This window comes from Meles meles, chromosome 17 (genome assembly GCF_922984935.1).
Source record: "Meles meles chromosome 17, mMelMel3.1 paternal haplotype, whole genome shotgun sequence".
Classification (NCBI taxonomy): Eukaryota; Metazoa; Chordata; class Mammalia; order Carnivora; family Mustelidae; genus Meles; species Meles meles.
In genome coordinates, this window is record NC_060082.1 from 28,084,191 (window position 1) to 28,109,240 (window position 25,050).

General features: G+C 56.6%; 1 protein-coding gene across 2 annotated transcripts in view; it reads left to right on the plus strand.

Moving 5' to 3' along the window:
* Window positions 1-25,050, plus strand: part of SYT2 (synaptotagmin 2) — a 109,038-nt gene that overhangs the window by 58,340 nt on the left and 25,648 nt on the right. Inside the window, exon 1 of one of the 2 annotated variants that reach the window (XM_045983523.1) lies at window positions 6,291-6,444. The exons of the other annotated variant lie outside the window; for it this stretch is intronic. The gene's annotated coding sequence lies outside the window, so the exon portion shown is untranslated. Of the gene's footprint in view, window positions 1-6,290; window positions 6,445-25,050 lie in introns of those variants that run through there. 2 annotated transcript variants of the gene reach the window in all.

Sequence of the window (25,050 nt, forward strand, 5' to 3'; positions counted from 1 at the left end):
TGGTCTTGGACAAGTCACGTCACACCCCAGGAGCTGGATAAGCGTGAGGGCCCCATAGGCCAGCCCTCGGATCCCGGCTCTGGCACTTCCCAGCCATGTGAACTTGGGCAAATCATTTGCATTTTTTGAGCCTCACTTTATTCAGCTGTGAAACGGGAACAAACACTGATTTCATAAGGTCGTTGTAAAAACTTGAGGACCCAGCGTCCCCACCCCTGTCCTGCTTTGGTTAGGAACAAAGGCCCATGCTAAGGATTGGCAAGGCATGGGACAGAGGAGTTGAGAGCATGGCCTCAGAAGCAGAAAATCAGAATCAAATCCTGCATCTTCCACTTCCTAGCTGCGTGACCTTGGCAAGTTACTTTACCTCTGTCTACCTCAGTTTTCCTGTCTGTAAACTGGGAATAAGAAGGATCCTCGTTCCTAAGGTTGTTGCATTAAGTAAGTTCATGCTGAACACTTAAACAGTGCCTGGCACAGAACACGCTCCCCATGTGTGTTTCCTGTCCCCACGGCTGTCACTGTGTTTTAGCATCTCAGTGCCTGCCCTGCATCAGCTCCGTGCACCCACCTGCTCCTATGGAAGATTAGTTCCTAAGTCTGCCCCAGCCGGCGCCTGTGTGGGGTCCTCCTAACGCGTGCTGCCACGTGGCTCTGGGCTGACCCTGCTGTCCATGTCTTGTTGTCTTGGTTCCCCACACCTTGTCATGTCCCAGCTGCTCTTTGCAGCCTCTCCCTGCTCCTCCCTCTGATGTGCCCATCAGCCCGGGCTCTCCATCTTTCCCCTGCCCCGCCTGCGCTCTTTCAAAGGGGAGATGGAGAACAATATTCCCCGCCCCCCACCGTGAAATGCTCATTCCTGAGCCCGAGGTGTCAGATTTGGGAAGCCAGCCCTTGAGACCTCCCTTCAGTTTACACACAGCTCTTTTTCTTTCCAGACTACTGAGTCAGGCAAGGTCAAGTGCCAGCCACACTACCCAGCCTGGAGGGTCACTCCCTCTGACCCTCAAGCCCTCCTGTGGGGTCTGGCTCATTTTTGTCAGCCATATTCCTTCTTTTTGACAATTTATTTATCAGAAACATGCTGTGTTTAGAGCCCATTATAGACGAAGTTCATGCTCCCCTAGGGAACCACTGTGTAGACCCCATGTAAACCAGTGGGTGCAAATATATACTCCAGAAGAGGAGGGGTGTCCGCACTCCCCAGATTTAGTGCGTGCAGATGGTTCTCGGCGGTAACCGTCCCAGACTTCTCGCCCCCCACAACATATAAACTGCCTAGCACAGCGTAAGCACTCAATAAACAGCTATTTTTATCAGTTTCCTCACCTGCAAAATGGAGATAATATAAAAAAAAAGAGCTAACTTGTACTAACTACTTATTATGTCCCAGACATTGTTCTAAGTGTCTCACATGTATTGACTCATGCAATATTCATAATGACTGCACGAGATAGATGCCATTTTTGTTCCTAGTTTACAGACAAGGCGCCCAGAGGTGGAGAAACTTGCCCAAGGTTATACAGCTGGAGCCTGCGGTTTTTTATTTTTTATTTTTTTAAAAATATTTTTTATTGATTTATGACAGAGATAGCGAGAGAGGGAATGCAACTACAGGGGAGCTGGAGCGGGAGAAGCAGGCTCCCCGCTGAGCAGGGAGACACTGGGATCATGACCTGAGCTGAAGGCAGATACTTAATGACTGAGCCACCCAGGCACCCCTGGAGCCTGTGTTTTTACCCAGCGCAAATGTGAAGATCCCATGATTCTAAGTCTTATGGTCGGTGACAAAAACTAGAGACTGCTGCTCAGTGAGGCTGAGGGGGAGGTAAGGAGAGGAGTAGGGTTGGGACAGGGAGAGGAGGAGCGGGGCTCTGTTAGCACCAATGATGGTCTTGGCAGTGGCTGCAGAAGCTCTTTGCAGAAATCCAGTTGCATTTCTGGAAGGGAAGAATGGAGAGTCATTATTTTGTCTGGACAGGTCTGGAGTAGGGAGGGAACGTGGTCAAGATGAAGAGCTAAGTTGGCTTTTCAAGCGTCCTCTCCTCTCTCCTCCCCTCTTTCTCCCTCTCAGTCATCCTGGGCTTGGGCTGTGGCCTAGGGGTTTCCAGCAAGGCTGCCTTGGCTGTTCCTCCAGAGCACCGGCTGTGGGGCTGCTCGTGGAACAGGGCTGGGGGGAAGGGGCTGTCAACCTCCTAAACACTAGCTTTCGGGAAGGCCCGGGTCACTCACACAGAAAGGAGGACATCCGACCAGCAGCAGGAAGCCGGCCTGGGGAGCCTGCAAAGTCCTCTTCAGAACACCTCTTCCCCACATGGCTCTCCATCCCCGGGCCCAGGAAACATATGGGCCACAGGAGCCCGATCCTGCGGCGTTGGCCTAGAGCCCAGAGCTCCGGGGCAGCTCCAGAATTTCTGTGTAGGAGGAGCTCAAACTTTGCCATCTCACCGGAAGGGAGGTGAGGGGACTGGTTTTAAGTCTGTGGACTTAGTTGGAGACGATTTTCGGGGAGATGCTGATACAGATCAGGAAGGAGGCTACCTTGCTGCCCTCTGCGAGGCTCTGCCAGTGCCTGCCGCCAAGCTCCAAGTGGGGTTGGGTTGTGCCAGCTGCTGAAGCCAACGCAGGGTCAGAGCAGAGAAGCCATGTTGGGCTGAAAGGCAAAGCCTAGGTGGGGAGGAAGGAGCCACGGCAGATGCTGACTACTTGGTCCCCGAAGCCTGGGGAGGGCAAGGAGAGGAGATTCATTGAGCACCCCATGGAGAAGCTTAGGAGCAGAGGAATATGGGCCATTCCTTTCTTCCTTCAACCCTCATTCATTTTGTATTTCTTTACAACCTTTATTTCTCTAACATGGATACGTGAGGAATGGCACTGTTAGTCTCTCTACATTAATTACCCCTTGTAATCCTTGAGATAACCCTATTTTATAATTAAAGTCCCCACATTGCATGTAAGAAAGCTGAGGCTCAGAGAGGTTATGTAATTTGCCCAAGGTCACACAGCACAGCACACAAGTGGCTGTGCCAGGATTTGAGAACCCTGAAACTTAGAACCACTAAGATTTATTGGGTGCTGACTCTGCACTGGCTGGATGGGCAGGGGTTCCTTTCCCTCCTGGAGCTTACAGTCTAGTGGGGGGGGGGTAGGTTCCAGCAGGAAATGGCAAGGGTGACAAGTGCTACAGATGAGAAGCACTGGTACACAAGAGAGGCGCCAGGGAATTGAGATTGGCAGGCAGTCCAGAGGGGAGTTGGTGTGATGTGGGGCAGAGAGGACAAGTGTCCTCCATCCGAGGACAGCTTGTGCAAAGGCTCTGTGGCAGGGAAGAGCACAGCCCTTTCCAGACCTGCAAGATCAGGGCAGCTGGGGCTCAGTGGGTGAGGGAGTGGGGAGGTAGCAGGCTGAGCTGGAGGGTGGACAGGGGCCACATCTAGAAACGTCTACAAGAAGGCGGTAGGAGAGGTAACCGTAAGGAGCCCCTGGGGAACAGGCCCCAGCTGGAGCTATGCAACCAGCTCAGAGGGTCAGATCACAGGACCCAGCTCCATGCTCTTAACTCCCTACCAAAACAACACAGGCACCTGGGGGATTCACTCCCCCTTCGAGGGCTCCCTGTACCTCAGTGCAGAATTGTCCCTTTCTTTTTTTTTAAAGATTTTATTTATTTATTTGACAGACAGAAATTACAAGTAGACAGAGAGGCAGGCAGAGAGAGGAAGGGAAGCAGGCTCCCTACTGAGCAGAGAGCCCGATGTGGGGCTCGATCCCAGGACCCTGGGATCATGACCTGAGCCGAAGGCAGAGGCTTTAACCCACTGAGCCACCCAGGCGCCCCGAATTGTCCCTTTCTTGCCTTGCTCCCTCCTGGGATTGTTTAAAAGGATCAAGTAAAATCAAGGCTATAAGCTGTTGCTACCAGCCTATGGTGGACTGTGGTGGGGGTGCCCCTCTGGGGCCCTAGGGGCTCTCAGCAAACCAAAGCTAGCTTTTCTCAAAGGACCACACTGCTCCCCCTTCCCCATCTCGACCCAGCCCCCTGCCTGTTCAAATGTCACCTGATCCTTCCCTGCCCTATCAGAATCCCACTCCCCCAGGAGGGGAGAGGCCACAGTGAAGGAGGCTTATACATTGAACACAGGGATTTTCACGAGCAGACACAGTCCTGTATAAATGCTTTATTTTCTGTCATTAGACCCAATTTAACTGGCAGCAGCTTTGATAAGACTCAGGTATCATTTCCTCCATTTTACCAGAAGGAGCCAGGGGGTTCCTGTCCTCCATCCCCCAGCATCCACACAGCAGTCCTTTGCAGTCATCAAGGCACCCGCTGTCCCAGTGTCTCAGGACATCCCAGTCTGTGCCCCATCCAGGCCGCTTAACTTTCAGCCCTTTTATCCCTCCTCCTGGCAAAAAAGCCTTTGGTGGATCTCAAAAGAGAAGCGTTTCTTTGGCTAGAAAGGGAGCAGCCAAGTGACAAGCCCCCCGCAGTGTGGGAGGCCAGCAGCCCTGTGTTCTGACAGTGTAGTGCTGTGGGGGAGAATCCCTAGTGTCCTCCCTGTGGAGCATCTGACCTTGAAGCTTTGATGGTCAGTCCCCTTTTCCATCCGCAGGATGGTGAGGGGTCAGCAGAGCTGACCAGAGAGTTCTCGTGGGACCTCTGTCTTGTCCCCAGCCCACACCTAAACACACACACAGCCGCCCACGCACACCCCCTTCCCAACAGCCATGTGCGGCCCCAGCCCTGTACATGGGTGGCACACGCTCCCCCACTCGCTCGCAGCCTGGAAATCCCCGAATCAGCTATTTCTGCAGCCCAGGGGCCGTGACTAGCGAGCTGCTGTTCTAAAGAGAGGCTCCAGCGCAGCCAGAAGCCGGCGGGTGTCGCAGTGTTGCAGTGGCCGGGCTCTGGGGTGATGTTGTCAGGGGGCTGGGCCAGGGAGAGGGGATTCGCTGCAGGTATGGGAATTCCCAGGGTTCCTCACACTCTGTGGAGATAAGAAGCCCTGGAAAGCTCTGAGGGATGCCCTCCCCTCAGATAGGGGAATTTTTTTTCGGGGCGGGGGGCGTGACGGGAGAATCACCTCCTGAGTCAAACCCCAAACTTGATTCTTGAGTCTCGATCTGAAGTATAGGAACAAACGGGAGGAAGGAGGGGGAGGGGAAGCCGTGGGGAAGAGGCAGGGCTGGGGTGGGGTGGGGCTGGGAAGGTCCAGGGATGGGTGTTGGCACCACACCAGCACCAACTGGACGGGGCTGAGCTGGAGCCCGGAGGGTGGAGGCAGGAGGGTGAGGCCCAGGCAAAGGAGCCAGACCCGGCTTTCAGCCCTCCCCGCCCCTAACTGCCCTGTGAGTAAGGGGCAACTCCTGGTCCTCCTGGTGCTCTGGGAGGGTTGAGGCCTGGCGTTCACCAAGAGGGAGAAAGCGGAGTTGTGGCAAGCGGGCAGTCTTTGGGTCCCCCCGGCCGGAGCCCTTTCGGTGGGCTCCTACCTGGGGGCCAGGCCCAGGTCCAGGGCAGCGCACACTTGCCCCTCGCTCCCCAGGGGCCCCTCCACCTGCTTCCTCCCCTTCCCAAGAGACGGGAGGAGAGCCCCGGGCGCCCGTCCCTACTTCACCCTCCCGCCCTGAAGCGGGGGCCTGCGCCCCGTCCGAGCTCTCCGGGCCAGACACCCCCACCGCCCCTTCTCCTCTGCTCTCTGCCTTTTGTCTCCATCACTCCCCTTCTCCCTCCCTTTTCTTTCCGTTCCCGACTCAGGAAAACCTTCATCCGTATCCCCTGAAGCAAATCGGCTCCCTCCTACCCGCTAGTCTGTTCCCGACCGCGCAGCGATCCCCCTCCCCGCACCCCTCCCCCAGCCAGTCGCCGCTCCCGAGAGGCTCGTAAAGCTCGTGGGTGGCGCGGGGCAGGAGGGGACTCCTCCGCATTGCCCCGCGGGGCTTCGGGGACCCGAGGCCGGCCCCACCCACCGCAAACTTCTCTAGGGGCGCGCCGGGTCGAACCCCTTTCCCGCACGCTGCGTCTCCCTAGCACACACCTCCCCTTCCCTGTCGCCCCTCCCTCCCCGCCCACCCGCTGTCCGGACCGGAGCAGGGGGGCGCGGGGCGTGCGGGGGCGGCCTCCCCCGAGCCGGGATTGCTGGGGCGGGGGCCCTGCGCCGCGGTTTGCGGGGATCGCCCTCGGAGGGGCCGGCACGCGCTGTGTGCAGGCGGATGTGAGGAGCATCTCAATTGGCGGGCGGGGGGAGCGGGATCGGGCTGTTACTACTGCAGAGAGAGAGAGAGCGCGGGCGAGCCGGCGAGCCGGGAGCCGGAGGGCGGGAGGAGAGCCGCAGCGCCCCGGCCCGCCGCGAAGTGGAAAGAGGGGACCGCGACTTCGAGACCCCGGCCGTCCCCGCGCTCTGGCCTCTGGGCGAGCTCACGCCGCACCGCGCACGGACATCCCCGGTAAGAGCCGCCTCGGGCGGGGACACACTGCGAGGGCAACGCGTGGTCCCGAGTGCAGCCGCGCGCCGACCATCCGCGGCCACCCGAAGGGCCTGGGGCGCCGGGCGGATGGATGCAGGGTCGCCAATCTGGGACGCTCCGACTTTTTCTGGGCTCGGCGCTCACAGCCGGATAAACTAAGTGCGGGACGGAGCCCGCGGTGGGGGCAGTGGGCTTCAGAAATTCACTTGCTTCCGAACCACCGGGAGGAGGGTCCCGGGGGAAGCGTCCTGAATTATGCCGGGAACCCCTAGCCATTGCCCTGCTTCTCCTCGCGGGGAGCGCGGGACGCGCGCGGGGAGAAGGCGAGAGAGGCCGCGGCGCATCTGCGCGGGCACCGAGGGCTAGCGGGGCACGGGAAGAGGCGGTGCGGGGGAGGCCGATGGAGTGGGTGTACTGTGAAAAGTGGGTGCGGGGCACGTGGGGCCCCCCGCCGCCCCCGCCGCAGTGAGGCTGAGCCAAAGGGCCCCGCGCGCGGAGCTCGGGAGCCCCCTGGCGCAGAGCGGGACGCGCTGTGGACACTGGCAGTGCGCGGATCTCTATTCCCTTCCGCGCCCACCGCACTGCCGCAGCGGTCTGGGGCTGGGATGGACGGCGGCATCTTCGCCCCTTCCTCTCCTCGAAACTTTTTCATACTCCCAACGAGCGCCGCGGCTCCGTTTGTTGGAGGAAGCCCGGTCCTAAGGATTCTGGCAAGCGGCAGAGCTTGGAGAGACGGGTGGGGGTTGGGGAAGGGGCAACGCGCAGGAGGAGGGCATGTTCTATTCAGTTTGCTGTGTGACCTTGGACAAGTTGTTGTACCTCTCTGAACTTCACGAAGATGGAGACACTTGGTGCCCCAGTCAGGAATGGGGACGAGGTGGGGAACAGGGTGATCAGGGGAACCAGACTCCGGGATGCCTGTCCCTTGCTTTGGAGCCTAGGAACTCACGCCCTTGATCCAAGGCCTCTCTGCGGGGAGCTCAGCGCTCACTTCCTGGGGAGGGGATGGCAGTGTGTACGCTGTGTACCCAGCGTTCCAAGGGAAGTCAGGAAGCTTCCATTCTGACCCAGCCTGTGACCTTGGACAACTCACTTAGTTCTCTGAACCTCAGTCTGGTAATCTGCAGAATGGGGTTTTGGAGCTTCTGGATCTGAAGTCACCCCGTTCTGACACCTGCAGGCCCCAGCATGCAGGGGAGGCCAATGGAAGGAATGGATGGAGTGCAGCCGCAGGAGCTGCCTTCCTCCTGTGACCCAGCCTCTGGGGAAGCTGTGGGTCCCCACCCCCTAAGAAAGTCAGCAGGGCCTTGAGACCCTCTGCCTGCTCATCCATCATTTCTTCCCACTCGGAGAATTTCCAGTCTGGCTGGGAGAATATCTGGCTTCCTAGAGCCACACATCCTTGCAGGGGGCAGAGAATCTCTTCCCAGGGACAAATAGGAGTCCCCTGGGCAAAAGGGGGGATGTCAAGGACCCTCCAAGGTCATGCTGTCGGGCCCCTGGCTCTGGACAGGGCTGCATCCACCTCAGACAAGGGTGATCTGAAGGAATTATGTTTGGAAAGATCCTGTCTCTGATTAGAGAGATCTCCACTACAGTAGCCCCCAGCACTCCACTGGGCAGCCTCAAAGCCTCCACCACAGGAAAACCTCGTCTCACTCCTTCTTGGGTGAACTCTGGTTTTGTCTGCAGGTGGGATGGGACCTTAGCTTCTCCCTGGGCCTCGGGGTATCGTGGGGGAGAGTCCTGACTTAAGACAGGAGGCAAGAGTTTCATTCCAGGGCCTGCCTCCAATTTGTGTGACCTTGTGTGACCTTGGGCAAGCCCCTTCCTTGCTCTCCTCACCTGTCCGTGGAGAGGGTTGAACTGAATCACTTCCCCCGGCCCTTCCCACCTTGCGGTTCTGTGGCTGGAGTTCCAGACTGGTGTCTGAGTAGCCAGCAGGGGGCTTGGCTGGGTGATGGGGGCAGGTGGTGCTCCCCAGCCTCCGCCTCACGCAGGCTTCTGTCCCCAGTACTTCTGTCCCCAGTACAGAGACCACCAGAGCCTCAACTCCCTATATGGAGGGGCCCCTTTCAAGGCCTTGCACGGCCCTGGAGACCATCCTCGGGAGACCCTGGGCTCTACTGGTTGTTAGCTGAGTGACCTTGAGCGAGATACAGGATTTTACACTTTGAGTTTCAGTTACTCGGTTGAAATGAAAATAGTGGTGGTATTTTAGGATTGTTGTGAGGATTAAACAAGAAACACTCAAAAAATGTTTCATCCAGTGCTGAGCCCTCTGTGTCCTCAGTGAGTGGTAGCTGCTAGTCGTGGTACCCAGAAATCCTGCAGGAGCCTGTGTGCCTCCCTGCGGTGGGGGCCCTGGTATCTCCTCCGGGCTTCCAGAGCTTCCCTATGGAACAGCTGCCTCTCTCCCTCCCTCTTTCTCCCTCCCTCTTTCCCCCTCCCTCCTCCTCTCCTTCCTTCTCTCCCTCTCTCCCTCCCTCTCTCCCCTTCCCTCTTTCCCCTTCTCCCCCCTCCTCTCTCACCATTAACATCATTCTGCATCAGAAACTTCATGTGAAATAAAAAAAACTGCTTGACTTTCCTATAACCTCATACCTATTTGCCTCTAGCTCTCCCTTCCCCACTTTCTGCCACGCCTCTAGTCCCATCCGTGGTGAGGACACATGAGGGTTTGACTCCACTTCCTGAACTTTCCAGGAATGAGCCCCCCCCAAGCCCAGGGAGGGCTGAGACTAGCTCCTGGGGGGCAAGGAGCCAGAGGCATGTCTGGGCTGGGTGGAAGGGCTGGCAAAGGCCCTGGCTCTCAGCCCTGGGAGGACTCTCAGGATCCCAGACCCCAGAGCCAGACCAGGTGGGGTGCACTGGTGGGCTGGGAGGAGGGGTGGCAGGGCCAGCTCTTGGGGTGACTTTAGGCAAGTCCCATCCACAGGCCTCTGATTCTTCATTTGCAGCGTGAAAGGTTGCTTGAGATGAATCCAAGGTCCTTCCAACCTTTTGGGTTCAGGGCCGGGTTGGCACTGCCCTCGCTGAGGCTCCGTGGGATGGAGTGGGAGGTTTGTGGGCGTCATCTGGGCATCAAGACTCCCTGCCCCTTGGTCACAATTCAAGGACAGCCTGGGGAGAGGGGATGCCGTCTTTCCCTTAGTAAGAATGTTGAGGATTAAGAGCAAAGGCTTTGCACCTAGACAGACCCGGGTTCTCATCTTGGCTCTCTCTTCTTATGAGTTGTGTGAAGTTGGGCACATTATATAAGCTCTCTGAGCCTCAGCTATCTCATCCGTGAATTGGGAAGAAAATTACCTATCGCCTAGGGTTCTTACGAAGATTACATGAGAATAACTTCTATAAAATTCCTCCCTGGACCGTGAGTATGGGCATTTCTAAGTGGGGACTGGGTGCTGCATAAGCAATGAGTTTTTGAGGCTCTGTGTTGTCACTAGGGGGGGCTTGGGTTAAAGGGAGGGTGGGGACAGAGCCCACAGTGGTGCACTTGTCACCAGGCATAGGCTTCCGAGACCGGTTCCCTCCGTGCCCTGGCTTGGGCTTCAAGAGTCTGGATGCACTGGTCCTTGTCCCAGGGCCCGTGGAGGGGCGAGCTCAGTCTGTCAGAGAGAGCAGGGAGGTTAACAGAACGCGCCCCGTGCTGGTGCGCAGGGAGTACAAACCGGAGGCGCCACAGCCTTCCACTCAAGGATAGTGGAGAGGAGAGGGCTGTAAGATGAGGTCTTGGGGAAAAGGCATCACTGCTCCTGGGGCTGGGTTAGGTGAATGGAATCACAGACCGAGGTACTGGAAGAGGCCACGTGGTTCATCTCATCCAGTCTGACTTTGATTATGGGCAAACTGAGACTCAGGGAGGGGGAGCCCCTTGCCCAGGACCACACGACCCGTTGGTGCCAGGGGTAGCACTGAGTCTGCATCTGGGGGCCCTCGTGCAGTGCTCTTTCCACTCTCCCCAGTAAGCACCAAGCTTACTTCTAAAATCAAAGAGCACAAGGCATTACGCCTTGATGGCCGCGGAGAGGACAGGGGTCATGGGTGGGAAAGCACCTCCAACCCAATCCTGAGAGCATCTCGTCTGACATTCCCATTTGGCAGATGAGAACACCGAGGTCCCAGAAAAATGACAAGACTAGCAAAACGTTGCCCCATGTCTGAGACTGTAATTCCCGGGCCAGAGCTCTGGTCATTTGCCAGCTGTCGTAGGCTGCCTCTCCTGGGTCAGACACGCTATGTGGCTGCAGGACAGCCAGAATGTGAGAAAATAAACCCCAGTGTGCTTGAGAAAGGGACAGAGGACAGAAAGACCAAGCAGAAGAAAGACAGACAGAAATATTACTCCCAAAACCATGATACTCCTTCCAGGCTTTCTTTCTTGACGCGTCTCTGTCGGCCCCTGCGCGGAGCTCTTCTGCTGACAGCCTGCCTTGCCCTCGCCGAGGAAGGAGACAATAGCCAGCCCCGCTGGTCTCAGTTCCACTGGCAACGCTGAGTGAAAGAAAGTCAATATTTGCCCAGTGGCAAAGGACGGGAAATAAGTCTGACTTGGGATTGAGGTTTGGGGGGGAGGAGAGGGATTCTGAAAAGGAAGGTTGCAGCGTGTAGGGCCTCCCGTGTGAGCACTTGACTTCTAAAGGAGCCTTTGGGTTTACCGCATTAAATAACCCTTTGCGTCTCGGACAGCATCTGCCTGCTCCATCCTCCTGGCAGCCCTGATCCCTAATAAATTTCCCTTATTGTTCGGAGCCGACGCCTCCCCCAGCTTCCAGCTCCCTGGAGAAATGGGACTTTTAAGCTTTTGCAGAAAGGCCTCGGAGCAGATGCCCATTGAGCAAAGCTCAGGCAGCACTGTGCAGAAGCTGCTTCCTTATCTGGGCCCCTGAGCCCAGGGAAAGATGTGGAAAAAGTCCTTGGCAGGTCAAGAGAAGCTGTGAATGATTTTTTTCTCTCCCTGCCGTTGTTTTGTTATCTTTTTTTTTTTTTTCTTTTTTCCTCTGCATCCCGCTTACTTGTTCTCTGGGTCCTGAATTTGGGTAGGGGCTGGGGGGAGGAGGGTCGAAGCCCCCAGCCTTTTCTCACTGAAATGAAATTCTTGACCCCACGGCAGCTGCCGGCTGGTTTAATGGCTTCTGTGATGGCTGTGTTGCTTGTGGAGTCGCATCTTAGCAATGTCACAAAGGGTGACTTTGGAAGCAGAAGCATTTCTTATATGAGGCAATGGGCCTGGCTGAACTGCAGCGGGAAGGACTCAGGTGAGGTACGAGGAAGGACTTCCTAAAGTGGGACTCACCCGCTCTCCATGTCTGCTAGAGGGGAGCCGTGGGGATGGATCTGAGCTCTTTTGGCAATGAGCTAGCTTTCTTACCTGCCCTGGGAAGAGGCCGCAGTGACCTTCTTGGAGGGCAGCCCTGCCCTCTAAAGCTAAACCTGGTGCTGTAGCTCCCAAACTAATCAGCAAGACCTATGGGCCCTGGAGACCATGTAGCCAGAGTGACCTCCTGCCATCGGGGCCTGCTCTGCTGCTGCTGTGGGCTTGGGGCTGAGGGGCTGAGACTGGGGGGAGAAGGAGGGCCCTGGGCCTCCCCACCCAGTCACTTGGGCCCTGGTAGCAGGAGAGTCTCTCAGAGCTGCTGCTCACGGGGCAGGCCGAGGCTGCCAGCTCGGGGCCTGCCTTCAGCCTGGTCCCCGCTGCTTGGCCGGGGCTGGGCCTTGAGAGCGGCCAGCCGCTCAGAGACAGATAACAGCCTGTCCCCAGGCTCCCCAGCACATGGCCTCTGGGCAGGAGCACAGCCCCGCTTCCCCGCATCAGGGCTCTATCTTGAGCAGACTCCCTGGGCTTGCCTGGGGACCTTTGCCCCCCTTTTGGTGGGGTTTGGAGCATAAAGATCCTCCTGGGTCCTCGGTACTATGGCAGGGTGGCTGAGATCTCAGACGTCAGGGCGCCAGCTTGCCCCAACTCCTTTGGGATTTTGTGGTTTAAACACTTGGAACATCAGTTTCTTCATCTTTAACATGGAAATAAATCAGGTGGCACGCCGTAGGGTTGACCTGAGACGTTCAGGAAGAGCAAGGACCTGGCGTTCTGCGCTAACACAGCTGTTGTCGCGGGACTTCTTGAAATCGGAAAGGGGCATTTTGCAGGAAAAGAAACGTGACAGTGAAGCTAGGAGTGGGGTGGGGCAGGGATGTGCCTGTAGCTGATTAGAAGGATCTAGAAGCCAATGATCTCACTGCCGACTTACTGCACGTGGTCCCACACATCGTTGGACTTCATTTGTCCCCATCGGAAAATGTGGAGAAGGACGACTCTCTCTCACCTCCTCCAGGCTGCCCTGCGGATCCAGCGAGGTGGGTGATGGTCTGGACAAACCAGCAGGCCTGGAGGACGTCCTCCTGTCTGAGCCTCTGTGATGCAGGCAGGCTTCCTGGCTGAGGCTCTGGCCCATAGAAATTTCTACAAATGGCACCAAACCCAGTGGGCCGCTCTCCCAGTGAGACCACTCAGACTCTGGGTGACTCTGGGGGGAATCTGGCCTCTCTCCGGGTCTGCTCGTCTTCATTTGGCCATGAAAAGGGATGGTGGTTTTGTGTCTCTCCTTGCTTCCTGGCAGTGGGACAGGAGCGCTTCTGGACACGGCCCACAGCTGTACAAACAGGAAGCAGGAGGCTTGACTATCTCCTTCAAGCTGGGACACCCTGGCCAGGAGCCACAGGCAGACTGGGGTCATGCCTTCCCTGGGATGGCCAAAACAGGCTACACTTCCTTCCTCCCACCCTCAGCCTGGCTATCTGGAGTGCAGGGAGGCAGGGGGGTGCTGCCTGGAAGCAGGGCAGTGGCGCCGGTCATATTCAGCACCTTTCCTGCCAAGTAAGTCAAGGACCCTGCTTGATAGTACTTTGATCCCCTCCCTCATCCGTCTCCTTCCTGGAGTGGGAGATGGCACCAAGCTGACCTGCTGACGGTGTTGGGTTGATGATTAGGCCAAGGGTCTCACACGAGGTCACCAAAGGTCTCTGCCAAAGACCACAGGGGTGACCAGTACCCAAGCCAGCAACTGACAGCTGCCCCCTGTCCCCATCCCTCAGAGCTGGTCATCTGGGGTGAATGGCAGATCTAGAGAAGGGAGGACACTTTATTTCAGAGTTACTCAGGGCCTTGGAAATGTCTCCTCTGGAGCCCTCCTCAGAGCCTCTTTCCAAATATCATTTTACCCAGAGCCCCAGAGATGAGGTTGCTTTGCCAAGGTCACCTCCAAAGTCAGCCATGAGCTCATGCTCAGAGTCCACTGTATTTCATCCGCTCCATTCCCCAGGCTTCCTAAAGAAGGCGTTGGACATTGGCTAGAAATGGAGGGGCCCAGCCTGGTGCCTGTCTCCTGTGACCTTGGCCTTGACCTCAGATTTCCCTGTACCTCATATCTCAGGAAGTTGGAAGGACTTAGATTAAATAGCAAGGAGAATTTGCAGAGTAGCTTTGTTAAGGGGAGAGAAAGGAAGATCTTCCCAAGACGTTTGGGAGTCCAGGCTGGATTAGGTCTTAGGAGAAGCTTCGGGAAAGAGCCTTGAACTTAGAGTTCAATAACACCAAGTCCAAAGTCAGATCCTGCACACTCTAGCCCTATTGGGCTAAGTGCTGGATCTCTCTGAACCTCATCGCTCTCCCCCCTCTAAATGCGATGGAAGCTCCTTACTTTTACTGGGGGATATCGATTTTTTACTAAAAAAAAAAAAAAAAAGGTTTATTGAGACATACTTCATTCATTTAAAGTGCACAACTCAGTGGTTTTTAGTATAGTCACAGAGTTGTGTGAACGCCACCACAATCTAATCTCAGAATTTGTTTTTCAGCCCAAGTAGAAAGCTGCACCCGTTAGCAGTCATTCCCTATTCCTTTCTTCAACCCTAACTCACGGATGGTCTACGGCTTGCCTCTCCACACCTGCCTGTCCTGGATATTTCATATAAACAGAATCATATAATACTTGTTCTTTCATGTCTGGCTTTGACTTAACGCTGTTTTCAAGGTGCCTCCGGGCTGTAGAGAGCCATTTCGTTTCTTCTCATTGTTAAATCATGTTTCACTGTGTGGCTAGACCACACTTGGTTTATCCTTTATCAGTTGATGGGCATTTGGGTTGAACTATTACGAGTGCTATGAGCATTCATGTACGTTTCTTTTTTTTTTTTTTAAGTAATCGCTACACCCCATGTGGGGCTTAAACTCACAAGCCTGAGATCAAGTCATGTGCTCTACCCACTGAGCCACCAGGGGGCTCTGCATGTCAAAGCTTTTGAGAAAACGTGTATCTTCACTTCTCTGGGGCACATTCCTGGGAGTGGAATTGCTGGGTCCAATGTACACTTATTTTGAAAGTTGACTTCTGTGAGGTCCTGTTGTGAGTATTTTACATGGATTATCTCCTTCACTCTGTTAGGAGACCCAGGCCCAGATAACGTATTTGGGGGCGCTGAACTATCAAGGCTGGGACTTGAACCCCAAGTGTCTGGCGGTAGCCCCAGAGCATCTTGCTTCTATATGTGAGGTTTAAATGAGAGTGTTAGCACCATAGTGTTCCCAGCACACTGCCTGGCTTACAGTAGATGCTCAGTAAATATTTGTTGGATCCTGGGGAAGATGACCAGACACCCTGCATTTCTCCGTCTGACCTGCTGTGTGGCCTTCGGAACATCTTGTGTCCCTTTGAGCCTTAGAGTTCCCTCCAGAATATAAAGCTTCTAGTGTGGAATTGAAGAGGCAGAGAGGACCTATGACCCAGGGTCAGGGTGTGGGAAGTGCAGTGTAGTGGAAAGCATCCCAGATTCTAGCTCTGACTCTCTTACTGATGTGAAAGTAATTTCTGGGGCTCCTGGGTGGGCTCAGTCGATTGGGCACCCAACTCTTGATTTCAGCTCAGGTCATGATCTCGTGCTTGTGGGATCGAGCCCCATTTTGGGTTCTGTGCTCAGTGTGGAGTCTGCTCCAGATTCTCTCTCCCTCTTCCTCTGCTCCCCCCGCCACCCCAGCCACCATGCTCTGTCTCTCTAAAGTAAATAAAAAATAAAATCTTAAAAAAAAAAGAAAGAAAGAGCGAGCAACTTCCCTTCTCTGGGCCTTGGTTTCCCATTGTTTCAGAAGGGGCTGGAATAAATCACCCTCAGCTGCGTTGCAGCTCTTATGTCCTGTCTCCTCAGTGGCCTGAGCCCCCTGGGAGCAAAGCCTAGAGTAGATGCCCAGGGTCTCCGGTCACCATGGGTGCTCAGCAATACTTCTCCCACCCCATGTGTTAACAGGCCAGGTTGGGGTTGAGTGGGGTGGTGGGCGACACCTGCCTCCCCCCTTGGTGCCCCCTTCATCCCAGAGCCCTTGGGCTGGGGACCTTCTCCTATGATCTAACCCAGAAAAGAGCCATTTCACCCTCCCCCTCCCCACCTCTACCCCTCCTTCTCAGGGAGGTTTCCCTTCTCAGTTTCCCTTCTGAAGTCCTGCGCTTCTGGAATTCTGCTCCGTATAGAGTAACGGCGATCCCCACACCAGCCAACTACCTAGCCGGCTTCTGGTGCTTGGCCCCACCTCCTGGTTTGGGACCATCTGTGGAAAAGAGCAGAGCACACAGCAGGTGCCCCGCGTGTGCTGGCTGATGGAATCTGGTTCCCCTAGTTTCCCACCCTTTTTCAGTGAGAGCCGTAACTCTTTTCCAAACTCGGCTCGGCACCACCAAACAAGGCAGTAGCAACAATTCTGCATCTTCGAACCATGGCAGCCTTTCCCAGGCCCTCCTTTGACTCCCCATTCCCTGCTTCCTGGAACCTGCCAGAGGTCCTACTGCATTCCAGGCGTAGCAAGGCTAGTGCATGTAGCCCTACGTGGTGGGGATCCATGGTGTTTCTGTTTTATGGAAGAGGAAGTCAGTCCAGGAGAGGGGAGTGCCTTCTCCAAGGTGACCAGGCTGGTAGGTGGCAGCGGGAGAATTTGAGTGAAGGCTGTCTAATCCCAGAGCCTGCACAGCAGACTGATCAGAAAGGTGGTATTAAGGACGTTTGAGGGGTGTTCAGACCCAGGGAAACCGAGTAGTGTCTGTGAGCAGGCAGGCTCTGCAGTCCTCCAAGGCAGGTGTGTGTCCCACTGCCATATCTCTGTCTACATCTGCACGGAGCTCAGTCATCTCCTGGGGCTCGCCTTCTCTTCGCTGAGCAGGTGCGGCATCTCCAGCGGGGTCCTGCTCCAAGCTTACCGGGGGAGATCAGGTGAGAGCTAAGCAAACTTTCCTTCCCCTGGGGATGGCTTCAGTCTCTCCAGGGTTTGCTGTTCCTGCCTCTGGGGTGCTGAGCTGGTTTCAGGCCCCAGTTCCCCTCCCCCCCCCCATGCCTGTGTGTCTCACTATTTTTAAGCTCCGTGGGCTTAATGAGCTGCCTGCCATGACGTGTCTTCAACATTCACCTTTTTCTCTAATGAACCTCGGAGAGCTGAGCAGGCTCCCTTCTCACTTGACAAGCACCCCCAATCAGGAGGCCAGCGCTGGGCTGTGGCCTGTCTGGGTCCCAACTCAGCTCAAGGACACCTGCCCTCCCATGTGCCCCCCAACTTGGCCTTGGTGATGGCCACACTGGATTCCAGACCCCCTCTCCCTCCATGCCGTCCTTTGTCCTGTTTTTTTCCCCCCACCCTGCCCCAAGCCCAGAAAAAGCAAAATTGAAACCACCAAATCAATAAATAGTATTTAGCGAGAGTTTATTGTGCATTTAAGAACAGTTGGTGAACTGGGAGCTTTTAAATCCAAAGACTGATGAAAAGCTCAGGGACCTGGCATCACGGGATGGCTTATCAAGTGAGAAGGAAGTTGTTTACCCTTTACCAAGAGTGCTTTATTACAGTGGAGGTTTCCACTTGGCAGGGGACTGGTTAAAGGTGATTATCTTACACCGTTTTTTTAGGAAGGCAGCTTTTTTTTTTTTTTAAACGATCATCAGAGGCATTTACAAGAACTAATCTAAGTTAAATTTTACTTATCAAATAAGCTAGATTTAGTTTTGCTGCTATGGCCTAAATGGTCTTGTCCGCTCAGGGAATTCTGCAGTCTGGTCTCGGTTTTGTATTTAATTTCAATACCCCGAAGCCATCCCTGCAAGAGTAGTGATGTTCTGAAGAGAACTGTTGAGCTCCCCCACGTAATCCCGTGGTAGCTTCTCTTGAGGACAAAGAGCCTGGGAGCGAATGAAGCCAGGGGCCAGCAGGCGGTGGGATGATGAGTCAGAGGTTTGGAGTCTCATGGGGTTGGAGAGGGAACTTTGAAGTTCATCTAGGCCAACTCTGTGTCCCCTCCCTGTCTATGGCATCCCTTCCTGTAGTGTCTAATCTCCGCTTGAATACCCTCCACGACGGGGTACTCATTACCTCACAAAACCACTCTCCCATCAGGGTTTTGCAAAGTGCTGACTGCAAAACTCCTCCCTCATTTTGAACCTGAAGAAGAGTTCATCTCCTTCTCCAGCCCTCACACTGCTGGAGTTGAAGAGGGGAAGCAGAGGAATCCCTCAGCACAGAACTGGGGGCAGGGGCAGACCGGCCTCTGAGCCCTGGAGGTGTGCTATGGTCCTCACCTCTGAGGGGGCCACCAAAGAGAGCCAAGATGGCTGCCAGAGAAAACTGAAGTTAGATGCCTGAAGCCTTTCCTGCTTCAAGTGTGTGAGGAGCTTGAATATGTGGCAGAAAGTCAAAATGACTGAAACAGACCGACTCCGTATATGGAAAAGGTGAAATGCGGCTTCCCGCTTACCTGCCACAGGGCTGTGGGGTCTGATGGGAGCCACGCCAGGAATTCCAGCTAAAGTTTTAACCCGGGCCCTTCCATAGGGAGACGGAAACCCCTGATGTTCACATTGTGCCTATTTTGGGAAACTTTCCAGGCCTGAGGGTTTTGCCGGCTTGGAAGAGCACTGAACTGGGAGCCAGGCTCTGCCCCATGAACCCTGTGACCTTGGGCCAGTCACTTCCTCCCTCTGGCTCGGTTTCTTCTGCTTTAACCTGTGTTGCTTGTGGCCCTTCAGAATGGACGTGGGCATCTTCACCCTGCGGTTGCTGAATGCTCTCATGCTCGGTGTCCCCGGTTGCATGGAGGGGACAACCGCCCGCCCGATGCCTTTTCGGGTCTCCTTTAGCCTATGGCAGAGAGGCTGGAAACCTGTGTGCCTTTTGCCCCTGACTACGGCCTGGCTTATTCCCAGTGTGCTTCACAATGGTGGGTGTAGAGCAGAACGCCCAGAGGCCTCTGGTGTCCTGGCCCAAGGAGACTCTCCTGCCCCAGGTCGGGCTCTGGGGTGGATGTCCCATCCCAGAAGGTGGGGTTTCTCGAGCCCGGGCCGATGTCCTACTGCCTGTCAGATGTCGTTCCTGCACCTTCCGGGGCCATGGTGGCGAGTGGGCCCATCTCATCTTGTGGTTGTCAAATACCCACCCCTGCCACCTGCCAGATCTCTTGCCTAGACCTGTCCAGTCCCTTCCAGGTCCACGTCTGTGTCCCTGGCTTGGGGCTCAGGAAGCCTCCCCCCAGGGGTGCTCCCTGGTTCTTTGTGCCTTTGCTCCGTGGTCTCTCAGCAGGAGCACCCATGCATCATGGGCAGGTGCGCTGCTTGGTGCCCAGCGCCAGGGGCAGGGGCTGTGTTAAGTCTCCCCGGGTGGCCCTCTAGTCCGGCTCTCATGGACCAAATGGAGCGTGTCAGTGCAGAGCTGGAGCACTGACCATGGGTCTGCCGGGAGAGCTTTCTGCTCTGCGTGTTCTTTGTTCTTTCTGATTGAGGTGGAACTTAGATTAATACGCACAACTCACCGGAATGTTCTCCCGCGCGAGCATCCGAAAAGCTGCCTGTGTCCCCACCCACTGCCCTCTTTCCTCTGTCGCCGCCCCGCCGGTTTTCTCTTCTTGCTGGGTCTCCTTCTATACTTGGCTGTGCTTCATCTGCCTGGCATTTCCGTTCTTCCTGTGAATCTTCTCAATGTGGATGTTCCCCGGAGCCCGTCTCTGGTTTCCTTCTCCCTGGGGTGGCTGTTCTCCCAACACCCCCTCCCCAACCTGTGCTAACGACTCCCAGACCCTAGTTCTCCCCATAGCGCCCATTCCTGAGTGCACATGAGCCTTCCAGGCACCTGCCGACATCACCGCCGCTCGGTGGCCCACTGGCATGGCTAGGGTGCGGCTGGGACGTCCTCCGGGCACCAGCACCACTAGCCCTGTTGCCTCCAGGCTCTGTCACTGCAGAATGGGGGTGCGGGCTGGAGGCTTAATCTGGGCCACCGTAGGTGCTTGGGAGAGGTCCGCCTGCCTGCAGGTTCCTGCCCTTCAGGAACAGGACAGGCCTGCCCTGTGGTCACTGTCCCTGAGCTTCACAACCCTCCAAGGCAGGAACTCTCCTGATTCTCATCTCACGGTTGGAGAAGCAAGACCCGGAGAAGCTAAGCTACCCACCCAAGTTCGCAGGGCTGCAAGTGGGGAAGCTGAGACAGAAGCCAGGTCGTCTGACCCCAAGGTCGGGTGCTAATGTGCACCACGTGGCTGCCCACCGCCACCTTGCCCTCCCCCCGACCTGGCCCCAGGGGCTCCGTTTCCTTAGTGGTCCTGCCTCCCAGGTTGGGATCCACATAGAATCCGAGCTGGACTTTCCGACTTGGAATTTTCCTGCATCTCTTCCCTCCTCCAGCCCGTTGGCATTTTGAGGACATGGTTTGCCCCTGTGGGCCCCTATTCCCCATGTCTCTTCTCACTCCCAGGTCAAGCAAGAGAAAGTCGGCTTCTTCGGGGACTCTAATTGTGCCCCCAGGACTTACGTGACCCACTTTAGTTTTTGAAGACTTTGAAGACCGTGAGCTGTCAGAGGTGTTGGCGGTAATGGGCATCTTCATCGGAAAAGTGAAGGGCACGTCTTTTTCCCCAGGGCCGGTCCAGCATCTGGGGGGACATGGGGGGAGCAGACAGCACCCCCCTCAGCTGACCCCCTGCCTGGGTGCTGAGAGCGCACTGGGCTCCCCTGACTTCTGACTGCTCCCGGCTCCCTGCTCAGCCCCCAATGAAATACTCTGATCTCAGTATTTCAGATGCTCTGCCCCTAAGGGCATCTCTTCCCGTCCTATGAGGCAGGGGAAATTGGGCACGATGTGAGTATACCCTGCTCGGCCTCAGTCTTCTCATCTGTAAAATGGGAATATTGTACCTACCTGACATGGCTGAGCATGAACGAAATTCAGTGTGGCAGGCGGTAGAAACTTGAGGAAGGGAAGCTTTCCTTCCTTTCTGCTGACACCCCCCCCCCATGGGCCCAGGGCCTTCGTGATCTCTTCCCCCCACACTTGGTCCCACGAGCTGGGGCTGTTAGAAGGCAACAGAGCCCTGGGATGGGTGCCAGGAAATTCAGGGTTCCAGTTCAGAGTGAGGCCTTGGGTAAGTTGATCTCTGAGCCTCAGAGGTCTCCTGTCACTGGGGAGAATCCCATCTGCTCCACCTCTGAGAAAGCCTGAGTGTGACGTCTTGCCCCAAGCTGCTTGAGGACGGGGCTGAATTTTCTTCATTCGTATTCCCGGCACTTAGCCCTGACATTACCTTCAAGGTTGGATGAGGCGGGCAACCTCTGCCCGGTCCCTCATTAAGGAGGGAAGGAATTTTCACGCCCTTCCTCGGCCTGTGTCTCTCTTGAGGTCTGAGCCGCATGGTACTACCTTTCCTGAGGGAGGAGCCTGAGGGAACGGCCTGCTGGAGTCTGTCCGTGTCTGTCTCCCTGCTGAGCCGTCCAGGGAAGCAGGCCTGCCTCTCCGGGACCAAGGACGGCTCAGGCCCTAGGCTGTGGGGGTCTGGCCTTGACAGCGTGCCTCAAGCCTCAGAGTGTCTCCCCTCCCCTCCGAAGCAGGGAGCTTGCTGGTGTGGCTGCCGGAGGGGAGGGTGCTGTGCCGTGTGACACCCCCCTTCTCTGTTCCCTGCCTGTCAAGCCCAGCAGCCAGGCTGCTCCAGGGTGCAGGGCCGGTGCCGGCAGGAAATGCGGAGGCCAGCAAGACACCTCCCACCTCACAGCCTCACGCAGGGACTGTGACACAGGAGTGGCGCAGTGTCCCCGAGTACAAGGCGGGGCTGGGGGGAGAGTCCCTGACTCTAGCCAGGGCTGCAGATTCCTTCTGGGGACACGAGCCCTGATCTGGGGCCCATGGTCAGCACAGACGCTGCCAGCCCCTCTGGGGAGTGGTGAGGAAGGGCAAGGCGTGGGCACTCGGGCCACTCTGTGGAGGTGCCTCGTGGCTGATTTTGCCCTCACGGGGCCCTGCCGGGACAGGCACCTCACGCTGTCTCTGTGGTGAGGGATGATGCTGGGGCCTGAGCCCTGCTCCCAGAGGTGCCCCACTGCTCGGCGCCCGGTCCCACCCAGCCTTGCGGTCCAACGCCCACATTCTCCTTACTACGCTGGCTCCCCTCCTGCTGCTCATGCTCGGAGGTCAAGGTCTCTAAGCATCTCGGAAGGTCACGAGACCACCCAGGGAGGTGCAGAGGCACTTTCCAGAGAGTGGAAGGAAGCGGGGAGACACCACGTACCCCCATGCCTCCGTTGGGTCTGGCCCCTCAGGCCACCTGGGAAGCAGAGGATCCCCTCGCCTGGGGACCAGTGAGACGTGACAGGATTGCTGCCGTGGCGCTGGGGGCCTGTGGTCTCCCCCCCCGACACCCAGGGCTCTGTGGCTTTGCAAGGTGCCCCACGCTGGGGTCCGTCCCGCTTGTCATCCAAGTACAGGGTCTACCCATGTCACCCCAAGACCTGGACAAGGGTGTGGTCTGGGACCCCCCCAATTTTCTCTTCTTAGGGCTTTTCACATTCCTGTATGTGGCTGCGTGACACACACATTTACTCGCTCGTTTACACACGCGTTCACAGTGCCGTGCACACGTGTTAGCACAGGGGCACATGGTGTCCCATACAGAGCCTCGCCCGAACCTCTGCCCTTCACTGTCCCGGTCCTTCAGTGGCTGCAATCGCTTGGCTGGGCTGGGCCTGAGGGGTGCCAAGCCTCCCTTGTCTCCGAGCGGCTGCCAGCACACGCCTCGGAGCCGCAGTTCTGCTCCATCACTCGGCTAATGGGGCTTCCACCATTCGCCCACCTCCTCCTTTCTGGGCTGTGAGCATTGACTGGGGCCTAGGAATCCGTGAGCCTGAGCAGGGCTGGGGGGCCTCATCCATGCCCCCCAAGGTGGAGATGGAGATGGGGCCAGTCGGCTGCAGCCTCCTGGCAGACAGTGGGGGCACCACCGGGGTCCCCATCAGTCAGGCCGCCAGAGAGGAGGCTCCTGGGGTCTCTCACTTCCTCCTCAGAGCCACCTAGGGCCCCTGTCACCTTGCTACGGCTTCCTGCTCCTGCCTGCTCCTTCTTTCCCCAACCGCCCACGCTACCTTCCCCACACACACATCACACACTCACGTTCACACGCTCGCCCCCTCCGACACGCTCACAAACTCATCCCACGCACCGGCCCGCACTGCCACACGCACACACTCAAATTCAAAGACCTTTGCTTGCAGCCCAGCCTCTAACCCCCGGTCCCTTAGCGGGGCAGTGCTGAGCAGAGCTGGTGTGTTCAAAGCTCGTAACGTTTAGTCAGGAAGAAGATGTATCAATTTTTAATGGTTTTTAGCTCAAAATGAAGATGTGCATTTGGCATGCAGGGTAACGGGGCCGTGCTGGGAAGTGCGGAGCTGTTCACGTGGCAGAGCAGGGAGCCCGTGGACCGGCGTCAGGTAATCACTACTAAGCCATCGGGTTCCTCTTCCGAAACCAGTGCTTCCCCACCTGCTGCGGGAAGCGGCACTTCTGGGTACCCTTGACAAGGGCACAGCCCCCTCCCTGCCCTGTACACTGAGGTTCCATGACATTTGGGGGTCAGGCCTCTGCAACCCCACTGCACCAGGCAGCCTGGGGGATGTGTGTCCCCAAGCTGCCATGTATCCCCACTTGGTCAGTGTCCCCCAGCCTTCCTAGCCTGCTCCCAAGCATCCCGATACCCAGCCCTCAGAAGCCCTTTCCTCCGCCCCAGGAGAGCTGCCTGTGGGTCTGGGAGACATTGTTGGGTGCCAGGCAGCAGGGCTCTGGACCAAGACCCAGGATTCTGAGTCTTGGGAGAAGGGGGAGGGAAAGCAGCAGGTCCAGGGGTAGAGGGACCCTTTAGACTGGCGGCATGGCAGCCCCCATCGGCTGCTCTGCACAGGCCAGCGGCTGGCGGGCAGCTGGGGGAGGTGACTCAGCAGCTTCTCTGCTGGTGTGTGCGGGGCTGCCTTCTTGCTCTGAGGAAGTCTGGACCCTGGCCCCTCTCCCCATTGCCCAGGGAGTGGGTGGGCGCTCCTCCCTCCTGGTCCCAGCTGTGGTCCTGGCTGGAGTGGCAGAGGGACGCGGGTCCCCAGGGCTTGGCCAGACTGGGGCATCCTTGCCCCCCCCACGGCACCCCCTGCACCCTGCTTTCCTGTGGGTTGCTGGGGGTGGGTGGGGGTGGGTGGGGCAGGGGGGACAAAGAGCGGGAGAACACGACTGCCGCTCTGTGCTCTGCCTTGCTACTTGTGTGAGGTGAGAACTCACATCCCTTGGGGGGCGGTTTCCTCACTTTTCAGACAAGGGGTTTGGACTGCGTTGTCTGCTGGGTTTCCTCAGCTCCCACTCATCCGTGATGAAGAGTAGCCGCACCTCGAGTCTAGGTCCGGGGACAGACGCCCTGCGCCAGGTGTGCGGCTTTCCCCTTCGGCACCATCGGGCAGCCGAGCAGGGATGGTTAACTTAGCGAGGTGCCAGGGGAGGCTCTGGAGGGACTCAGTCCTGCTCATCACCCCCATCTGCCCTGGGCCTCTCCTCAGGTGGCCTAGGATTTGCTGACCTCAGCCTGGATGCAAAAGAGGAAATGGAGTGTGGAGTGTTGCAGCAGGAGGGATTGAAGTTAGACCCTGGGAAGGACTTTCTAGCTCCCTGGGACCCTGCGGTGGGTCCACAGCAGGCTCTGTTTCTATAGAGAAGCCTTGGCGACCTTGCTGCCAAGTTGCAGGACGTGTAGCCTGTCCCAGGCCTCACTGCACAAGGAACTCGCAGAGATGGCTCATGTATTTTCGAAATGAGCTAGAAAAGTAATTCGTTGAAGCTTTATCCTCCGCTTCCCCGGACCAAATGAGGGATTGGAGCATTGGTTCAAAAAAATAAAGAAAGTAACTTATCCTCAAGTATCGATCTTCTTAGCTTGCCGGCTTTGGTGAAAGGCATCTTGCTGGTTGGCATTTCCATCTCGTTACCGTGGTTTCTGCACATACAACCTGAAGAGACATTAAATACGTTGTATCCAGTTAGTGCCCCATGATCTGGGCCTGAGTGTGATATTCCGCAGGTGTGCAGAGTCCCCAGATCATACCAAACAGGTTTGAGGTGGCAGTTGGTGAGTGTGTGTGTGTGTGTGTGTGTGTGTGTGTGCACGCGCATGCACACTCCCGTGCTTTGGGTGGGAGGTGGGGATCAAATGTACTCAGCTTTGATGTGGGGTCAGAGTCTAATTTTGAAGAAAGTCTCATCAGGGAGGACAC